Source organism: Nycticebus coucang, chromosome 4 (genome assembly GCF_027406575.1).
Source record: "Nycticebus coucang isolate mNycCou1 chromosome 4, mNycCou1.pri, whole genome shotgun sequence".
In the NCBI taxonomy this organism is placed as follows: domain Eukaryota; kingdom Metazoa; phylum Chordata; class Mammalia; order Primates; family Lorisidae; genus Nycticebus; species Nycticebus coucang.
In genome coordinates this window covers 136,469,847-136,492,025 of record NC_069783.1, presented here as the reverse complement: position 1 = coordinate 136,492,025, position 22,179 = coordinate 136,469,847, and the positions used below count along the sequence as shown (strand labels likewise).

General features: G+C 48.6%; 1 pseudogene and 1 gene segment (V, D, J or C); one reads left to right on the top strand and one right to left on the bottom strand.

Annotated features, from left to right (window-relative positions):
- The window catches only part of LOC128584452 (immunoglobulin lambda variable 4-69-like), a 134,895-nt gene that overhangs the window by 75,296 nt on the left and 37,420 nt on the right, over positions 1-22,179 (top strand).
- On the bottom strand, positions 11,008-11,921 carry LOC128584938 (microfibrillar-associated protein 3-like; annotated as a pseudogene).

Here is a 22,179-nt window from a genome sequence, read left to right as displayed (position 1 = left end):
TACTATAAAACTAATCTATAGCTTTCTTATGCAAGCTATAACCCAATTATAGCCCAAGAAGAGGGGGACGGAGGAGATGGAGGATGGCTGGAGGGAAGGTAATTGGTGGGAACACACCTATGGTGCATTTTACAAGGTTACATGTTAAATTTAGTAAGTGTAGAGTATAAAAGTCTTAACAGAATAAATAAGAAAATGCGGTGAAGTCTATTTTAACCAGTTTGATGAAAACATTTCAAATAGTATATAAAACCAGCACATTGTAACCCATGACTGCATTAATGTACACAGCTATGATTTAATTAAAAAAAAAACTGAAAGATTATCTGAATGCCAGAAAGTGTGTCCTATTAGAAACAGTGAATGTTGGACATCAGATATGTTTTCACTCCCTTCTATAGAAACATGATTTCTACTATTAATAAAGATTCAGTCCTAGTGATCAGATAGCAGCCAAACATATAGCCCATATCAATGACAAAAAAAAAGAAAATTCCCATCTTATTTATGAATGTAGCTGACAGCTGAAAAAATGTTATCCAATATATAAGTAAGCAGAACTCCAGTTACGTCAAGAAAGATTGACGTAACAGCAGGGAGCTGAAGCTAGGATGACGTGTGCTCTCCCTGTGTGGCGATGACCATGGACGCTGGAGGAGCAGATATGAAGAGGTGCCGAGCCACAGTCAGATACTCTGGGACTCGGGTCACCAGGGGCTTGCCAGGAGCTGAGTCTGGTGAGACCTTGGCCCGACCCCTCAGTATCTCAGGCCCTTGTAGGTACTGGTCTATCTGGGGTTCCAGCACCTGCCTCTCTCAAGGACTCTGCCAGAGGACATCAGCGTGAACACTGGGCAGGAAGAGCAGTGAAACTGATTTGCATGAAGAGCCTCCTCCTGCTAATTGCTCTGGGGAGGCATGAAAAGGACCCAAGGACACCAATTTTCAGCTGAGGAGTCTGGGGACGTTGAACCTTTGTGAGTGTCTTCACCATGGCCTGGACAATGCTCCTTCTTGGGCTGCTCGCCTACAGCTCAGGTCAGGGGAAGGGACTCTGTATTCCTGGGAGGCCACAGAAAGTAGGGACTCAGGGTGACCCTCATCGCCATACCAATAACTGTGTCTCTCCTGTGGGTTGCAGGGGCTGATTCTCAGACTGTGGTGATCCAGGAACCGTCACTGTCAGTGTCTCCAGGAGGGACGACCACACTTACCTGTGGCCTTAGCTCTGGGTCAGTCTCTACGGGATATTACCCAGGCTGGTACCAGCAGGCACCAGGCCAGTCTCCACGAACGCTTATCTACAGCACGAACAACTGCCCCTCTGGGAGTCCCTGGTCGCTTCTCGGGCTCCATTGCTGGGAACAAAGCCGCCCTCACCATCACGGGGGCCCAGGCTGAGGACGACAGCGATTATTACTGTTCACTGTACGTGGGTGGTGGCATTTCCACAGTGATTTAAACCCACGGGGAAGTGCAACAAAAACACCTGCTGCCTACAGTGCCTGAGCCCTCCCCAGCAGAAGAGAAGTGCGTTGGTGGGAAAGGCAGACCCCACAGCCTCAGCGTCTCCCTGTCCCCTTCTCCTACCCAGGGGTCACTGCCGTGTGCCTCCTCCAGTCTGTCCCAGGGTATATCCACCTCCCCAGTGTGACTCCTCCAAGACGAGCTCCCTCTTTCCCTCTCTGCATGGGGTGCTAGGAAAGGGGCTGTGCTCCAAAATACATAAACCCACAGTGAGACCCAAACACCCAAACAGCCAACATGACCAGCAAGCCTCTTCTTATTCAAGGAGCATGAACAGACACATCCTCAGTGATTTCGCTATGGACACCAAGGAATATTTGATGTAGTATTGAGAGGATATAATCAGCTGGGAGTTCGTTACAAATGCGACTCCTCAGCCTACACCAGGGGTTCTCAACGAGTGGGTCGCTTAAGACCATCCTACATATCAGATATTTACCTTATGAAGGTCATTGCTACTGGCCGTCACAACAGTAGCAAAATTACAGTTATGTAACAGCAACAAAAGTAATTTTATGGTTGGGGGTCGCCACAACTTGAGGAACTGTATTAAAGGTTTGAGGCATTAGGAAGCCTGAGAACCACTGTGCTGGAGACTGTCCAGGGATCAGCATTAACTGGGCGGCTCCCCCAGGTCTCTGCTCGATCTGCAGACACGGGGCCCACGTTCTGCTTCCTGGTGATGATGTGAGAGTCGTGTCATAGGTGTGGTCAAACCCTCCTTCTTCCTGCTGCCCCCAGAGACCAGGGAACTGTTCGGTTTCCCAGTTTATGCTTTTCAACTGAAAAGACACAAGGAAGATGTGAAAATAAGAAGATTGAAACCTATGATTATAAGTTTTGTTTTTATGACTGAAAGATGTTTGCCTTTGCCTCGCTTATTACCTCCCTTTATGTAGTTTCTGAAAGGCACAGTCTCTGCACTTGTGATAAAAGAGAACGCAAGCCAAATGCTCGTAGCTCAGTGATATTATCGAGGAGCTACAGATACCGACAGGAAATGAGATGAGACCCCATTCCTGAGTGATGGGGTCTCAAAAGAAAGAATGAGGAAAGAGAAATAAATCTCATACTTGTTAGTGATCCCGAGAAAGCAGCAGGCAGCTGCGGAAGAACTCCTCCTCTAAGAGAAGAACACACGTTACACTGAGCAGAACAACCTGGAAAAGCCAAAGGAAAACAGACTCTGTAACTAACAACAGTACCTGGTTTCTAACATCTGTAGCCGTAACTATGTAGCTGATGTTGAACTGAAGGGAAAAAAGGTATAAAAGAGCCTGGAAATAAACTGTTCCTCAGAACTCAGCATTTCACGCCTTGAGTCACCTGAGTTGTCTCCAGCAATTAAAGGTTCCCTCCTCTATACTCTTGCTGTAGGTGTCTGTTTTAATTCGCCCTTTTCCTGAACACTGGAATAGGCAGGAGTGTTCCAGGCCCCCCTGGCATCTGGTCACAGACAGGCTGGACTGAGGCTGAGCAGCAGGGGGCTCTGTGGGGCTGTCACCGAGGGCTCTCTGGGGCTCAGCTGGGAAGCCAGACACCTGGCCCTGGGCTCTGCTCAGAGCTCACTGGAGTCAGCAGCTGGGTCCTCTCTGGCCCCCTGGGATCCTCAGTCCAAGCCCAGCATACCACTTCTACAAGAAATGACACGCAGCCATTGGGGCTACACACGGGCCCATGGAGGGTTGGGGTGGACAGGGGAAGAGCAGCACATTTGCATGCGGGGCCCCTCTCTCTCCTCTGGGGCTGGAGTGGGGATAAGAGAGACCTGCAGTGTGTCTGCCTCAGCAGAGCTCTGGGGTGTCTGCACCATGGCCTGGACCCCACTCCTCCTCCTCAGCCTCCTCCTTCACTGCACAGGTCAGGATTTGTCCTTAGCACCCTGACCACCCAGCCCACTTCCCATACCCATGGCAGGAATGTCCTTCTTTCCTGTCCTTCTTCTAGACCATAATGGGTGTCTGTGTTTCCAGAGTCCCTCTCCCAGCCTGTGCTGACTCAGCCGCCCTCTGCATCTGCCTCCCTGGGAGCCTCGGTCAAGCTCACCTGCACCCTGAGCAGTGAGCTCAGTGTCTACCCCATTGCATGGCACCAGCAGCATCCAGGGATGGCCCCTCGGTACATGATGTGGATTGATGATAATGGAAGTTCCAGCAAGGGGGACGGGATCCCTGATGGCTTCTCTGGCTCCGGCTCTGGGGCTGACCGCTACTTGACCATCTCCAACCTCCAGTCTGAGGACGAGGCTGATTATTACTGTCAGGGCTGGGACAGCAGTGATATTCCTCACAGTGACACAGGCAGATGAGGAAGTGGGACAGAAACCTCAGCTTTCTCTGGAGCTTTCTCTGTGGCAATTTTCAAATTTCTAAATATGCTCCAATGTACAAATTTTACTTGGGAGCATCTTTGATGTTTAAAATATTTCTACTCTCCATTTCTCTCCAAATGTTTCTGAAGTCTCAGGAAAACCAAAAGCAAAATCCAAAGCCCCCTGATGACACTGAAATGTTGCCTGTTTATCCGCATGTGCTGAATCCGGTGCTTGTGGGGCTGGCCTTGTTAAGGAAACATAAAATATTAGCCTATCCTGGCTCACATCTTAGTTCTCAGGGACCATCTCAGCAGGTGGACAGTCCTACAGCATGGACTGTGCCCTTCCAGTTGTCACAGCAGAGACCTCCCCTTTCTTCCCAGTCACCTGTGCTCAGGGCTGCTGGAGGCTCCCTATGTCCCGGGGACCAGGCAGGGGGATGTGAAATGCAGCTGAGGACACGGGTCAGGGAGGAATTCCAGGCACACAGCTGGCCTGGCTCACTCATGGGTTCCTGCAGCTGTAGTTGTCACATCAGGATAGAGGGTGGGTGTGGGGACAACTCTGGGACTGAGGCCAGAAACCTCCTTGTAGGAGGTGAGTGTGGGAAAGTGAGTCTCCTCTCCCACTGGGAAATGCTGAGCCTGCTCCAGGGGAGTTGGGGGAATGCTGGTCCCATGAATGTGACTTTCCTACAGCTGATCCCACTCAGGAACACGGGGCCCCCATGGCTGAGTTTCCCTGAGACCGCAGGCACTGACTTTTGTCCTCCCCTCTCCTGCCTCACTGGAGATTTTTAACAGTCTAGGCTGTGATTGTGGGTCTGTGGGACATCAGGGAGCAGAAACCCCCCAACTTGTGCCTGTGTCACTCTCCCTGTGGTCAGGGCTAGGCAGTCCCTGGATGGAAACGCATTTGCATGAGCAGCCCCTCCTGTGCTGTGGGGAGAAAAGGGGGCCTGGGGCAGCTCAGCCCCACCGTGGGGACCAGGGCTGTGTCCGCCATGGCCTGGGCTCCTGTCCTCCTCATGATCCTCTCTCACTGCTCAGGTACAACAGGCCTCAGAGGCCAAGAGCAGCTCCTAGCCTGCTTCTCATCTTCTGACAAAGATTCCTGACAAACTTGATACTTAATTCTTTCCCCAGTAAGTGCTGTTCACAGGTTTTCTCTCCCAGCCTGTGCTGACTCAGTCACCCTCCCTCTCTGTGTCCCTGGGGGCATCAGCCAGACTCACCTGCACCCTAGCAGTGGCTCCAGTGTGGGTAGCTGTAGTGTATCCTGCCCCAGAAGAAGCCAAGGAGCCCTCCCTGGAACTTCCTGTACTAACACTCAAGTAAAGACCAGGGCTCCAGGGTCCCCAGCCGCTTCTCTGCATCCAAAGAAGCCTCAGCCGATGCCGGGATCCTGCACATCTCTGGGCTGCAGGCTGAGGACGAGGCTGACTATTACTGTGCCACATGGCAGGACAGTACTACTCGCGGTGACACAGGCAGATGGGGGAGTGGGACAAGAAGCCCACCCTCCTCAGGGTGCCTTGTTCTATGATAATTTTCCAATTTGAATCTTTCTCTCTTACACACGAACTCTACTCGGAAGCACGTTCTGGTGTAAAATGCTTTTACTGTGAATTTCTGTACATTGTTGCTTTTCTCAAGAAAACCGAAAAGAACAAGAAACAAAAACCTCATGAGGATAGTAAAATGTGGCCTGTTTATCTAAGTGAGGTGAATTGGGCCTAATGAGAAGGCTTTGTTTTTTTTTTTTTTTTTTCCTGTGCAAACCTTTTATTAAAGCAACAATCAAAATACAGGATGTGTCACAATTTTTTTTTTCTCTGTTTTTGCTATTAGTCATTTGTTTACATCTTCAAATTATTTTTAGAAAGTGAACATTTTATTGTTCACAAAAATCACCAGGTTGGCATTTCTTTTTTTGTTGTTGTTGCTGTTGTTGCAGTTTGGCCGGGGCTGGGTTTGAACCCGCCACCCTCAGTATATGGGGCCGGTGCCCTACCCACTGAGCTACAGGCGCCGCCCCAGTTTGGTCTTGTTTTCCAATCTTAATGAAGGATATTGGGAACTACTGAAATACAAGATGTGAGTGCGGGCATCCTCTGTGACAAGTTAGTAGCTCTGAGGTGTGTGCAAGAGACATTTGGAGGCTTCTGTTATTGGTTATATTAAAATAATTGATGCCAGAATATTCTTAGAGCTATTTACTTTCCATTTTTACATTCTCTAGTTTTGAGTTGATGTAGTATTCTCTTAAAAAAAAATCCCAGTTAAGGATTATTATCAACCCTATGTGACATTTTCTTTTAGTTTTTTTTCTTTCAGTTTCTGGCTGGGGCTAGGTTTGAACCCGCCACCTCCAGCATATGGGGCCACCGCCCCACTCCTTTAAGCCACAGGCACTGCCCGACATTTTCTTGTATAATGGATACATGCTCAGTTGCTTTGGAAAATACAATAAAAAATTATTTGGTTTGATTTTTTCACCCCTCCACATTGATTTGTCTAATTTGAATCTGGTTAGTTGCTGAAGAAACTCTAATAAATACATTGGGAAAATGAACTTTGTTATCTGCTGAAAGGTTTTTAAAGTGAATAGGTGAATATAAAAATGACCAATAACTTGACCAGAACAGAAGCGCAAAATGTATGTGTGGTGAGATTTCATAGATATTTAAAGAGTACTAAACGCTTTATTTATTTTAGGGGGTGGGGTCTCACTTTGTCAACTAGGTTGGAGAGCAGTGGTGTGCTCACAGCTCAATGCAACCTTGAATGTCTGGGCTCAGGCAACCCTCCCACCTCAGCCTCACAAGTAGCTGGGACTACAGTACTGGGACTACAGTAGTGGGTACCACTACTTCACTTGGCTAATTTTAAAACATATTTAGTAGAGAAAGGGTCTCACTATGTTGCCAGGCTGGTCTTAAACTCCTGGGCTCAAGCAATCTTCTCACCTTGGCCTCCCAAAGTACCAGGATCACAGGCATGAGGCACTGCACTCAGCCTAATAACTTAGTTTAAAAAGCAAGGAGAGAAACAGGAATTACTTAAGGGATTGCCAAAAGGATATGAGACAGTAGCTAATCTGTTCTGAGAAAACACAGAATCTGAAATTCGACTTAAATGCTCCATTTTCTTATCAAATTAAACACTGAAAGGAAATCCCACTTAAGAGAACCATAGGGAGTTTTAGCACGTGCACAACACTGCATTTCCAACAGCAAATTAAAAGATGCCTGATATGCCTTTCCAACTATTTCTTCCAGTGGCTGGGAGGGTGTTTTAAAGTCAGGCTGAGCTGGGTGAGGTAGCTCACACCTGTAATCCCAGCACTCTGGAAGGCCAAGGCAGGTGGATTGCTTATGTTCAGGAGTTCAAGACCAGCCCGAGCAAGAGCAAGACCCTGTCTCTACTAAAAATAGAAAACCTAGTTGAGAGTGGTGGTGGTCGCCTGTAGTCCCAGTTACTTGGGAGGCTGAGGCAGGAGCATCACCTGAGCCCAGGAGTTTGAGGCTGCTGTGAGCTATGAAACCATAGCTCTCTATGGATGGCGACAAAGTGAGACTCTCTCAAAAATTAAAAAAAATAAAAAGTAAAAACCACATTATGAGTCCATTAAAAAATTTACGTAGCCATAAGTTCATTCAGTTAAATTCTATTGTTTTGTTATCTCAAATTTGCCTTTCTGTTCAGAGAACACAAACTTGTGCTTATTAAAAGGAAACAATAAAAAAGGTAAAGGAGAGGGCAGCGCCTGTGGCTCAAAGGAGTGGGGCGCTGGCCCCATATGCCGGAGGTGGTGGGTTCAAACCCAGCCCCGGCCAAAACTGCAAAAAAAAAAAAAGGTAAAGGAGAATGAGAGAGGATTCCAGGATCCATAGTGAGGGACACCAAATCTTCTAGCCTTAGTTGTGGAAAAGGAATGCTTGTAAGCATCCAAGACAAATTGCTCTGGATGTGATGACATGGCACAGTAATGCTTGAGACATGGGTGAGACATTCAGCTATTTTTACAGCAGTTTCTTTACGTTATAGATCATATACATCACATTTGGTTCCTAGAGATTTTAGTCAAGTATTAGTATTTCTTTTTGCCAAGTATGATATACAAAAAGATGAGGATAGTAGATGTGCCCTAAAGATATGAAAATATAATCTATAAACCAAAACCATTATAAATTAGATTTTTCCATATAAAATTTTGTTTTCCCCATTTAGAATAAATACTATCCAAGTTCAAAAAATCACCTAAGTGAATTAATTACGCATACATATGTGAATTATTTTTTGGACTCTCAAGAAAAAAATTGCTAGAGATATTACCAGCATGACTCAGAAAGCAGAACTCCACCTTGAGAATGAGTTCATAAGACTCAGGGGACGTAGCTGGGGCATTAGCAGCCAGCTTTCAAAACTGCTCCAGCAAGCTCAGTGCTCATGGAGCACCCACGGTCAGTCACATGACTGAATTTCCATGAGGTGGGCAGTTCACTTTATCTCTGAAAATCCAACCAAGAGCCATGAGGTGTCTGCACCTCCCGTTCTAGCAGGAGGGACTCTTTGATTTTGTAAAGATGCTGGGGGCAGGATAGGACAGGAAGCGTGCAGATTTTCCACAAGGAGAAATCATCATTGTGAGTCAACCTCCCTGTAGGGTGGGTGTTATCAGGGTCATTCTAATGCCTTGACAAGGGAGAATGTTTTCGAAATCCGTTATCATCTCCCCCCACCATAGTCTAAAGAAGCAAAAATCAACCTGGAAACGTTCTTTGGTCACACATGCCTGCTCATTTCATCAACAGTAGCCAGATTTTCCCTCGTGGATATGTAGATGGAACCGGCACCTTCTGCTGTTTCTGCAGAGGTCTGCACTCTGGTTTGAGTGAAATGAGAACCAAATAGCATGGGGGAAAGCTCACACATCACAAACAATGAGCTTAAGTCCCCATTTTTGCTTTGGTGTAGAAACCCCTGCTAAAAATGTGTGGACCTGCGTTAACAAAAAAAAAAAAATGCTGTGCTCTAAGAGCTAGATATAAAACTGTCCTACTACAACCCAAACATGTAATATCCCAGTCTGGACAGCCCAGACAGGACTCATGGTTTCTCCTGATGGTTCACTGCTGATTTCTTTGTGGGTTCACTCAAGACACGTCGGACTAGATGCTAAGATGTTCCTTTTCACGAGCTGTCTGATGGAACTGGTCTGTCATCTGAAGTGTCACCTTCCATACTCTCTCCCTACTATAAATAAACCGGGCAAGGTCACTTTAAGGCCATGTACTCCACACCTGTTTGCTGCAATGGTTGAACAGCAGAAGCACCCAGGCTCATGTTCTCTCAGGTTTGCTCCAGGTTTATCATGAAGATTGCAGACTTTCTGTAAAACTGTAACGTTTGATGAGAAGAGATCTTGCAGACCCTCAGGTGCTATCTGTGTATTTTCATAGATGAAGTACAAGATACTTCAGAGAGAGGCAGGGAGTTGTCCAAGGCCACTTCCACGGACGGTGAAAGGGTGCGGGTTATACTTATGCATCTACACTCTCATCAACAATGTGTCCACGCAACCTTGGACGTAACCACCCCATCGACGACACTGAGCTTCCTGTCTTCCTTGCTTGTAAGTGAAAAGGAAGTGATGTCATTCACCCTCACCAAGACTACCTCTTACTGCAGGAGAGGTCCTAATGACTTCCTGGAGGAGAAGACCCACAACCTCTATCTGAGTAAGGAACACAGCATGAATTGTGGGAGTTGGAGATGAGAGAAAACCCTCTGAGAGACTTTGAGAACAAGCAAGGATGTCATGTGAGCTGGTTCTGAGAGAGGGTGAAACTGCTGAAGTGGCCCTTGGCCCTCACCCAACGCACCCTGTATTACAGACAAGGACACAGAGGCCTAGCCTTGCCCCCAAACAGGCAGCTGGGCACTGGCACAGTTGGGCCAGGCACTAACTTTCAGGTGACCAGTTCTATCTTCTTTCCGACACATCCTGCTGGCTCAAATGCACCTGCTTTCTGGGGGCTGGATAGTCATTCAGTAGTTTTGGCATGAAATCTGATGGTGCAATTCTCTGAACCGTCATCCTGGCCTGCAGTCACAGGGCATATCACAGTGCCCTAAGTAGGGTGTGGGCACTGCCCAACAGCAAATGGTCCTTGCAGGCCCGTCTGGGAGTCAGAATTCTATACCTTACAGGAGCCCATCAAATGCCTCTGTCTCTGGAAGCAGTAAATTTTCTGGGTAAAGAATCAGCCTTTGCTTGGAGGACGATCCTACATTAACAGCGATTTTCATGAGTGGCATGGGGGCAAACAACCCTCACCATTCCCCTTCTACGCTTCAGCTGAGCTCACCAAAATACTCCCACATAAACAGGCACATGCATTTTTATACAACCATTAAAGTGCTCTTCCAGGGCAAAGTTTTTCTCAGTTTCACAGTAGCAGCTTCACTGGAAATAAATGGAAAAAAAAAAAAAAAAGCACTCTGTGAAAATAGGTGGGGGGATGGAAGTCACAGAGAGCCTAGTAACCACCCGGGGCCATTGCAAGGGACTTGCAGGCGCCGTCCTGGTTCTGGTGACTAGTATTAGACTGGGGCCTCTGAAGTAAAAGTTCTAGAGAAAAACAGGAACAAAAAGGGCTAAACCAGAAAGAGCTACAAGTATTAATATAATAACTAGTCCAAGATAAAGGAACAGTGAAAGTGATTAAAACTGAGAAGAAAGTGCAGCAAAACCATGTACGTGCATTTATCATAGCAGACCTGTAATTTTAAAAAGGAAAAGCAGTGCAGTGAGTGTTGGACAGGGCTCTTGAACTTGGGGTATCTTACAACAGAGTCCTCTTTGCCAAGAGGATGTTGCTGATTAAGATATGTGGCCCTGAGCAGCCTCTGCAATTCACACCACACAGATGGACACCTTCCATGTGGTATTACCAATTTTGTGCCGTGATGCTTCCCCTGGCCTCTCTCACAGGAAGGTCCACTCACAGCTGCACGCAGGTGTCCCCTGTCCAAATGGCACCACTCCGACCTACGGGTGAGTCTCCTGGTAAGGCTTAGCGGCTAGAGTGACTACATCTGTATGTATCTCAAGGAGCAGCCCCTGATTTACTTGATATGCATAGCTTTTCAGGGTTGATGTTAGACATGGCTTTCATAAATAATGCAGGTGTTTTTGTCACATGTCACTGTGGGCTCTGTGGAGTTGGGGTGAGCAGGTGGCAGTGCCCTGCCTGGGAACTCCACAGGGGTTGGTTCCTCGGATGTCAGCTCTGTGGACGTCACTTCAGTAGAAGGCTCTGCAGTGTCGGGGGACTGTTCGGCTGATGGCCCCGTGTCCTCTTCATCTCTGACTTCTAACTGCACACCCTCCTGGTCATCTGCAGGCTCTTTTTTGGATGGCGGGTGAACGGACACCTTGATGGCGATCTGCTGAGGCTGCTCGTGCGGTGACAAGGCGTCTGAGTCGGCAGCAGGTGAGTCACTGCGCTGCAGAGCATTGGGGATGGTGTATACCTCGTGCCTGTCAGTGGCCTCCTGGCCCTCCGGGGCGTGCCTCACAAAGCTCTGCCCTGGCTCCTCCAGGCCCACCACCTCCATAATCTCCTCCATTACCGTCCTGCAGTTCATGATGAGGGGTGGCAGAGGCACGCTCCGGGCAGCTCCTCGATGTAGTGGGCAAACTCCATGGTTTTGAACTGGGTGACTTTGGCCAGCTCCAGGGTCTTGGCTGAGGTGATGATGGGGATGCGCTTGGCAATCTCGAAGGCCTTCTGCAGCTTCTCTGCGCCCTCTGTCCTGAAGAATTCATTGATCGCCTTCTCCGTCTTCTTCAGGTGGCTGCTCATCATACACAGGCGAGTGACGTTGAGGACCATGACGATGGTAAAGGCCACGAGGCACACGACCATGTAGTAGACGCCCATGTCCCCCGAGGTGAAGACAACACGCAGGGTCACTGTGTTGTTCACCGTGCCGTGGGCGTTGGAGGCGACACACGTGTATTTACCACGGTCTGAGAAAGACACCTTGGTGATGTTCAGGAGGCCACCAGCCTGCACGTGCCATTTTCCTGACGCCGCCGCGCAGCTCAGGCGGCCGCCGCGCGCCCCCCGCCATGGCCGGCCCGAGGCTGCCCCGCGCGCTGCCCCGTGCCCAGCTCCGCAGCGCTTGCCACTAGCCGGCTGCCTCCGCCAGCGCCTCGCAGCTTTGCGGGCTGCGCCGCGGGCGAGCAGAGTGCGGAGCTCCCGCCCACGCAGCGGGCGGCTGGGCCGAGCATCGGCTTTGTTTTTTTTTTTTAAAGACGGACACGAGCCTTTCCCAGCCGAAATCATGATCAGAGCAGGTAGACGGTCCCCTGCAGATTGGCTGAGGGTCACTGTGTCCTAAGCATGGGACTTAAAGATGGAAAATGCTGCATGAGGACGCAGGCCTGGGAGCAACTCCAGGCACAGAGCTGGCCTGGGTTCCTGCAGCTTTAGCTGTCACATCAGGATAGAGGGTGGGTGTGGGGACAGCTCTGGGCCTAAGGCAGCCAATCCATTTTAGGAAAGTGAGAGGGGGAAGGGAATGCTCTACCTCTGATGGGAAATCTGGGCCTGCTCCAGGAGAGTTGGGGGAAGTAGGTCCTGTGAATGTGACTTTCTTACAGCTGATCCCACTGAGGAACATGGGGACCCCACGGGTGGTCTCCCTGCCCACAGGCACTGACTGTATCCTCTCCTCTCCTGCTCCTCTGAAGCTTCTCGACAGTCCAATCTGTGATGTGGGGTCTGTGGGACATCAGGCAGCAGAAACCCCCAACCTGTGTTTGTGTCACTCCCCTTGTGGAGCCTGTGATGTGCCCGGGTCCCCAGGTCCCTTCTCCTACACAGGGAGCTGCACAAAGTCTGGTGATCGCCATGAAGACTGGTACCAAGGGGTTTAGAAGGACACCCTGAGTTTGGGACCAGGACAGGAGTGATGGGCCTTCCGGGGTGTCAGCTTCATCATCCTCTGTCAACACGTCCTCGCGACACCCCTGGGCTCCAGGCCGAGGGTCAGGCTGATCATCACTGTCACAGCTGAATAACCCAATTCCAATCAGAGCTCCCATCCATGGGGGAGTGAGACAAGGACCTGCCCTCCATGTCCCCATCAAATCCATCTCTCCTCTGTCCCCACGGTGACCAACACTGACTCAGGTCGTGGCTTCTGCTGTCACCTGTACTCCCGGAAGTTCTGACGCTCTTAACTCGGCTCACTGAGAGTCCCCTTCTCTCCCTGGCTTCCCAGTGGGAACAGCACACTTGTCTCCAGAGGCGTAACATTCCCCCCATGAGTGAGGACATGCATGACGTGGGGCAGAAGTCCAGCTTGTGTGACACCAGGCACACAGGTCCCCTCTGCCCAGCACTTTAGATGCCCACTGCACCTGGCCAGACTTTGTAGATTATTCCCTGAGCTCTGTAACCTTAGAGAACCTGGGAGCTCTTCCTCCTGAGATCCCCCAAGGAGTTGCTGACTCCCAGACATGGGATGAGCCTCCCAGTAAGGAGATGGCTCAGGGACCCACCATTGTGTATGTGTGTCTCTTACCTTATGGAGCTTGCGATGTCCCCGGGTCCCCAGGTCCTAATCACCTTCCCCACCCTAATCACATAAACCATATTTTCCCTTCTGATTTTTGGTTGGGGTATGCTGGAATGTATCCTAGTTCTCTGGGGACTCGAGAAAGCTGTCACCTGCTCAAGCAGCCTCTCCCAAGAGCCACCAGGGGAGCCACACTCTGCTCCTTCCTACCACCTGACGGGCTCCTGGCCCTTGGGCTCTCCTGCCCCACATATTTTCCCAGTCCCTCCAGCACCACTGGAGATTTGGAGAAGGAGGGACTTCTGGGAAGGGGGAGGAGAAGTTATTGTTTAAAGAAAACAAGGCTTTTGTCTGGGACAATGAAAAAGTTCTGGAAATGGATAATGGTGCTGGTTATACCACACTGTGATTGTATTAACACCACTGAATTATACATTTAAAAATGATTAAGGGATATGGTGGCACACACCAGCTTCTCAGCTACTCAGAAGGCCAAGGTGATTACTTGAGCCCAGAAATTTTAGAGCAGCCTAGGCATCGTAATGAGACTGTCACCTCATTAAGAAAAAAATGATTAAAACAGCAAATTTTACATTATGTATATTGTCAACGAAGTGTATAAAATGTTATACTCACAAAATTCTCTTTTCTAGGCTGAACACAGCAGCTCACGCCTGTAATCCTAGCGCTCTGGGAGGCCAAGGAGGGTGGATTTCTGGAGCTCACAGGTTCGAGACCAACCTGAGCAACAGCGAGACCTCATTTCTAAAAACAGCCAGGCATTGTGGTGGGTGCCGGTAGTCCCAGCTACTTGGGAGGCTGAGGCAACAAGAGAATCACTTGAGCCCAAGAGTTTGAGGTTGCTGTGAACTGCTACAGCACTCTACAAGGGTGACAAGGTGAGAATCTGTCTTAAAAAAAAAAAAAACTCTAAACTTATATATTTGTCTCATTCTAACTCATTCTGATCAGAAAGAATACAGTGATTACTGATTGTCATTGAATCGTGTTCTCAAAATTCTCATTGATGCCTCAACCCCTATGTCAATGTACTTGGTGTTGGGGCCTTACAGAAGGTAGTTATGAGTAAGCGAGGCCATAGGGACCGAGAGCCTTATAAGGAAGAAAAGAGGGAGAAAAGCTGGTGAGGACACAGTGAGAGGGACATCATCTAGAAGCCAGGAGAAATCAAACCTATTGAGACTTCAGTCTTGTACTTCCAACCTCCACAACCATGAGAATGTCGTTCTGGTGTTTAAGCCCCTCAGTGTGTGGCATTGATATGTTGTTACGCTAGACTCAGCGGACTAATTCACAGCTTTAGCACCCTAATGTAGTATTATTGTTACTACAAAACTAAACTCCAAAAATACATCTTCCTTTGTATTGAGGACTGAAATATAAATCCTCAACTGCTCTGACAGACTAATGGACCCTGCTTTGGTTGAAAGACCCCAAATCTGTAAGTTCCCAGACGTGATGAGGTGGGAGGTGGGGCACATTCCCTGTTTCCTCTCCCTCCCTTTCCCTTGTCAATCATTTCCTCAAAGGCAGCTTGGAAGAACAAAGGGCCAGACAACCCGCACTGGCCTCATCTGACCACCTGATGGCGCTCCCCTTTTCCGGGTCTGGACATGACAGCTGCTGAGGTCTACAAAGCGTTCCTGCCTGGCCAGGGACTGCCAGCGGTGGGCCAGTGTTGACTGGTTTCCTGAGGATGCACAGAGAATGACTGTGACAACAGTCCCTAGTGACAACGCATTTAAATGTTACATGTCCACTCCCTGGGGAACATGGGCATGTGTTTCCACGTTTCATGCCTGTGGACCTAAGGTCCATATCTGTGGGTCTGGGTCATGAACCCTCACAAGCTGCCCCCACTCCTGGTGAATGTGCACACCCAGCTGCCCCATTTAGCCTGTGCCCTGCCTCTCCTCTGTCCCTCTGGAGCTCTGCTTTGGGTGTGGTGGGGGCTCACTTTCCACCCATGGGCTGTGATCCCCTCTGGATACAGAGCTGTCCTTCCTACATGTGCACAGTTTGTGCCTGGTTCGGTCACAAATGGGGAAGCCTGCAGGGACGGTGATCTTCGCTCTGCTGTAGACGAACACAGCTTCCTCTCTAAATTCTGGGCCTGTTCATACCTTATCCCCACCTCCCCTTCCCACCTGTTCTGCCCTGCAGACCAAGTTCACATCTCCGCCCCCTTCACACAACACAGACTCACTGTTCAGGATGGGTCAAGGACGCTTAGAGAAAGCAGGAACATGTGACAAGGCCTGACCCCTCCCAGCCAAAGTGATTATGTCCTCCAGCCACCACCAGGCAGTGTGGGCCTGGTGTCTGGATCATGAGCAGTGTTGGGAAATGGCCCCACAGGCCCTGTGTGGGAGCTGCACTTGCCCCCAAATCCTCCCTCATCTGGGAGGCTGCTTCTGTCCTCCTCCACCTCAGATGCTGTTTCTCATGCCCACTTTCACAGTCCTCCACGTGACGGTCACGCTTTGGCCTGAACCCTCAGGACTCTCCCTTCTGAGCCAGGATGTGACCTTCCACATCTGTCACAGCAGTGATGGAAAGTTGGCCGAGGCTACAGCCAGTGCAACACCCCTAACCCCGACCGTGCCCTGTGCAGCCCCCTGTCTTATCTCCATGGTCTCAGCCTGGAGAACAGATGGAGGCGTCTGCACAGTACAGAGCAGCGTGCGGGTGTGTGACACTCAGATGGACGAGGGCTGGGGACAGCCAGTCTGCGTTGTCTGAAAAGACTAGGCCTGGCTGAACAGAAACATCTCCCCTGGGCCTACAGATGAGCTCCAGAGATTGGGAGGGAAAGATGAAATGTAGGCAACGTGCTCCAACTATGTGTATGCTCCGTTGTCCATTCCTTTTTTTCTTTTTACTTTTTTTCATTTTATTGTTAAATCATAGCTGTGTACATTAGTGCAATATTTTTACTCACACAACCTTTTTGTACAGGTGTGGAAAAACCACAGTAGGGAAATGTAAAGAAAATATATATCAGGATGAAAAGAAAATAAAAGACAGATGAGAATAGTGTAAATGTAACAGATATTTACTTTCAATGTAAATATTTTCATTGCAGCCACCTGGTTAGAAGGCTGCATTAATGAAGGAAATCTTACATTTGGGTAATAAAACTGAAAAGAAGAAAAAGCAAGTTATTTCTCATAACATTCTTTTTTTTTTCTTTGAGACAGAGTCTCATTTTGTCCCCCTCAGTAGAGTGCTGTGGTAACACAGCTCACAGCAACCTCACACTCTCGGGCTCAAGCGATTCTCTTGCCTCAGTCACCCGAGGCTGGGACTATAGGCACCTGCCACAGCACCCTGCTATTTTTTAGAGACAGGGTCTCACACTTGCTCGGGCTGGTCTCAAAACTGTCTCAGAACTTTCTAATTTCTCCACCCTCTCCCTTCCCAGGTGCAATTTCTACCTGGAATCTGTGGGTTAAACCACGGTAGCTGGGGAACCTCTGCTCCCTGCCCAAACTGCTGAGATGCCATGTGTCCCCCTGGGAGTACCCAGAGGCCCAGAGGGCAGACTCAACACCAGGTGGTGATTGTGGGGGGATGTGTCCTGAAGAGAACTGAGTAACCAAAGGGCAGGGGTGGGGTCTCCTGCTTCCCCCCACTCCTCAAGGCCAAGTAGGCACCACTGGTGTGTGTTGAGAATGGTTGAAAAGCTCTCCAGTCCGAGGATGCAAGTCGAAGGAGATGCCTTGGACAAGCTCCATAGTAAAGTGACATAGTGATTATGTCTCACTGCAGGACACCAGAAAGGCAGCAGCCTGAGTCCTGAGGGTGAGTTAGCATCTGGACAAGGCCAGGGGGTGAACTCTGTGAACCAGCAGGACTGACTCCAACCCTGACACCTGCCCTTGGAGCAGGACTGACTCCAACCCTGACACCCGCCCTTGTCAACACCAGCCTCGGCAGAGAGTGGATTTGCAGGGAGGGTGACGCCCTGCCCAGGCCTTTGCTGACGGGGTAGGAGGTTTGGGGTCCCGGCTCAGCTGAGGGCCTGAGGGACCCAGCACTGCAGTGTCTCCACCATGTCCTGGGCTTCTCTCTTCCTCACTCTCTGACAACCTTCATTCCCATGAGGGCTCCGTGCACACACCTCATGCTCTGTCAGGGACATCCTACCGCTCACTAGGGCTGCGCTAGCAGAGGTGACTAAACAAAGAAAACAAACAAAGAAAAACAAAGAAAACTCTGATGTGGAGAATTTGGCAACATCAACAGAAAAGCCAGAACTTAGCCCGTGGAATTCTATCTAGAGCAACAGCGATCACTCCATTCAACAGTGCATTCTGCAGTGGGTTTTGGCCTTGTAGAGACTAACTCCCTGACTTTGGGACAGTCAGCTGGCCATGTCGCTGGGCGTGCTCATTACTGGGTGGTTTCCGGGTTTCTGGGACGCCAGGAGCGCCCGAGATCCCAGCTCCTCCACTCAGCAGAGTAAGAAAGAAAGGGAGGCCGGGACGCACTCAAGCCTCCACCTCCCCAAATTCCCTCTGATGACTTCCCTTCTGACGTCTGTCAGGCACCAATATGACCTAGTGACAGAAGTAAAACCTCGGTCAGTGAGGAGAACAGAGCGGGAAGGTGAAGCCCGCAGCAGGGCGTCCCGGTCAGTGATGCTCTCACTTCAGACACTAGAGGGCGCTGCGGGCCGGGCCCCGGGAGAGCAGGAAGATCTCCTGGGAAACGGTCCTGCTGGCCCCGGTCCCATTAACACGCGGTCAGTAATGGGGGAAAACTCAGTAACTGTCTCCTGGCCAAGTTACCGAGTGCCCCTTTGGGGGGTCATTTGCATGACAGCCTTGCCCCCGCCAAGCAGGGTGTTAGGAGTTATAATGAGAGTGTGGGGCTGACTCTGTGTGGAACAGTCCTGCACAGCTCAGCCCTGGGCCGTCTACACCGTGGCCTGGGCTCCTCTCCTGCTCACACTTCTGGCTCACTGCACAGGTCAGGGGGGACTTTCTGGGCTGGACATGGGGAAGGCGACTCTGAATCTTTATGCTACCATTTCTCCTGAACATATGGTCTCTCACCTGTTTTCAGCAGCCACTTCCCAGGCTGTGGTGACTCAGGAAACTTGCCTGTCCACAAATCCTGGAGGGTGGGTCACACTCATCTGTGGCTCCAGCACTGGGGCTGTGACCACCAGCAACTACATCTGCTGGGTCCAACATAAGCCCTACCAGTCTCACCGGGGTCTGCAGAACTCAGGGGTCCCTACTCACTTCTCAGGCTCCCTGCTTTGAGATGACGCTGCCCTCACCATCATGGGGGCCTAACCTGAGCACAGGGCCAGTATTACTGTGCCCTATGGTACAGCAACCATGTCCACAGTGACAGATGTGGACAGGGAAGTGAGACAAAAGCACCCAGTCTCAGCCTCACCCTGTGAGCCTAATACCCTCAGAGACCCAGCAGAGATGATCCAATATGTTGTTCTAAGCTCCAGTAGGTTTTATTTTTTACCCATTGTTTTATGATAGTATGAAACCCAGTACAAAAATCTGTCAATTGCACAGACACAAACGAAAGTGGCAAAAAAGTTACACACTTACACTTACACACCCTCACACACTCATAAAAATCCAGATTCAGACAGGCAAGTGTTTAATTAAGAAGCAAGTGTGACTATAGAGATACAACACAACAGTGATTCTATGTCTCTGGATATAAGCAGCAACAGAACGTGTAAAGCTTTAGAAACATAATGGAAACAGAGGAAAATGATAGATCTCCCTCCCCAAATTTTAGAAAATTCTGTAACAAAATAAAATCTTATTTTAGAATCGTCTAAGAACTCACCATGACAAACCTCAGGGTAGGTACCCCGGACTGGTTTTTGTTGCCTACACATATGCATGCTAGCTACCAGTAGAGGGACCCCCTGACCGCCAAATGTCATTCTCACAGGGCCTCAGGCAGCCCCAAGAATAGACTGCAGACTTTCTTTCTAAAGAATAAATAAACAAACAAATAAATAAAATCTTAAAAATTCCAAAAACGTTGGGCTAATTTTAAAAGTATAATACAAAATGTACATTTTATGTACATTTAACACTAAAAAAAATCCAACTTCTTTCCCCAGATGTTAATCCAGTGCTACAAAACTGGTCCTCCCTGTGGGCTGCAGGACAACCCCGGAGTCACAGAAGCAGAAGAGCAGTGGCCCGTCGTCCCGCACTGTTTGTTCCCACAGAGACTCTGCAGGACTCTGCAGCATGTCCAGAGGGCTTGGGGGTGGGAGGGAGCGGATGGCACAGGGCAGGAGGCCGCAGGGGGACGTTAGAGCCACAAACTTCCTCTCCAAATCAAGACAATTTCCTATGTAATTCATCTTTGCTTTTCTCTCCAAAAACATCGTTAAAGAGCTGCGAAGACATATTTGAAATTGTAGAAGACCAAGATAACAAAGAATATTGGAGGGGAAAATAATTATAACATGTTTTACCAAAACACTTAAAATACAATAGAAACAGATAAACAGAACTCTGATTTCTAATTAACTTAGAGTGGAAATCTAAAATCTTCAGGTGTGCTGGGGGGTAGGGGCAAGGAAAATACCCTTGAATTGTACGCTAGATTTCCCTAAAGCATCTCCAAAGAGCTCAGGTTTGGGGCTCTACGGGGAGGTGTAAAAATCATAAAGAAAACAGGGGCCCTGACTGATTCTTAATAAAGAAAAGCTGGACCTCTGGGTCGCCTGCTTCAGCCAATATAGTCTACTGTGCGCGCTCACACTCCCATGCTGCAGACACAGTTATGCGACACAAGATCCCCTTTCAAGGAAAGAGTCATTAGCTCTGCTGTTGGAGGTCCTCAGTGGACAACTCCAAGCTGTCAGCAATCTCTGTGTTAGCCTGAGACACAGGGAGTGGACTGGGACAAAACCTGCCCCTCTCAGGTAAAATAGGTTGACTAGTGTGATTGCAAACATCATATCCACCTGAAACCTCAGAATATAACCTGACTTGGAGAGGGAACCTCATCTGCAGATGGAATTAGCTGGGATGGCAGGTGGATGATGGGGTTGCTTGGTGGGCACGTTGCACGTCTTTCCAGTGATGCTCTGAAGGCCCTGAGTTCACCACAGGGCAGGACACTGAGGCAGGAGGACTGCACGGCTGGGCCCATATCCCATACTCGGACACAGATACAAACAAGTTATTAAAAATAGCGGCAGATGCTGGTGTGGATGTGGAGAGAAGGGAACGCTTGTACACTGCTGGTGGGGCTGCAGACTAGTACAGCCGCTATGGAAAGAAGTATGGAGACTCCTCAGAGCTAAGAGTACACCTTCCATTTGATCCTGCAATCCAATTACTAGATAGCTAGTCAGAGGGGAAAAAAATCATTTTACCATAAGGGCATTGGCACTGGAATGCTTATTGCAGCTCAAGCCACAATCACCAAGATTGGAAATCAACCCAAGGGCCCAGAAACCCATGAATGGATTCATAACTGTGGCACATGTCTGCCATGGAATACTATTCAGCCATAAGAAAGATGGAGACTTTTACCATCTTTTTTATTTACCTGGATAGAGTTAAGCACATTCTTCTAGGTAAAGTATCACAAGAATGGAACTGCAAGTATCCAAGTTCTCATTACGAATATAAAACAAATAGGAAAACAACTACATGACCACACGAGAGAAATACACAAGTATATTCAAGTGGGGGAGGGGAGAGGAGGATAAGGGAAAAGGGGAGGAGGCTGGGGATTAATGAACTCTCACCTAACATGCACAATGTAAGGGTATACAGCACACCCCTGGTGAAAGGTCTCGACTAAAACTTGAACTTTAGAAATGCAAACAGTGTGCCCTAATCATTTGTACCCTCATACTGATACAAAATAAAAATAAGTAATAATTTTTTAAAAAATTTCTTAAGGATTAGTGTAGGTCCTAATTTCAAAGACGCGTGTCCTCATTAGTGGAGGAGAGGACACACAGGTATACCCAGAGGTAAGTTGACCACGTGATGATGGAGCCAGAGAGTGAAGTGACACAGTCACAAGCTGAGAAATGCTACAGGCTTCTGGAAGCCACCAAAAGCTGCAAGCAGCAAGCATCCTCCCCATGAGCCTTCAGAGTGAGCATGAGCTTGCTGATACCTGGGTTTCAGGTTTCTCACTTAACAATTGTGAAAGAATATACTTCTGTGAATTAAACCACATAACCAGTGGTCATTTCTCATAGCAACTCCAGGAAGAAGTACAGATTTTTGTACCAGCAAGTGGGGTGTTGCTGCAAAAATTACCTAAGCACTTGGGATTATTTTGGGAGTAGTGTACCAATCAGAGGCTAGAGTGTCAAATACACGGATGTAAAAAAAATTGATTTCCCTGAAGAGAAGCTCAGTAGATATTATATAGTCGAAAGCACTTTTGAGGAGTGTTCAAAACTGAGGAGAACTTTAAACATAACATTTAAGGTCTTTGAGAATTAATATAAAATAATGAACAGAAAGTTGATAGAGAAATAAATATTAAAGGTGTTTCTAGTGAGTCCTTACAGTTTGACTCAAAATATTCATCTACAACCTATTGTCATATGAAGAGTTCACATATCTATGAAAAAATTATAAAAATCAGGGTCAGCAAAAGTGAACACATACCACATCTTAAGAATTACTACAGGAGGGGAGACAAGATGGCGGACTGAAGCCAGCTTTCAACAAAGGCTCCCGTCCA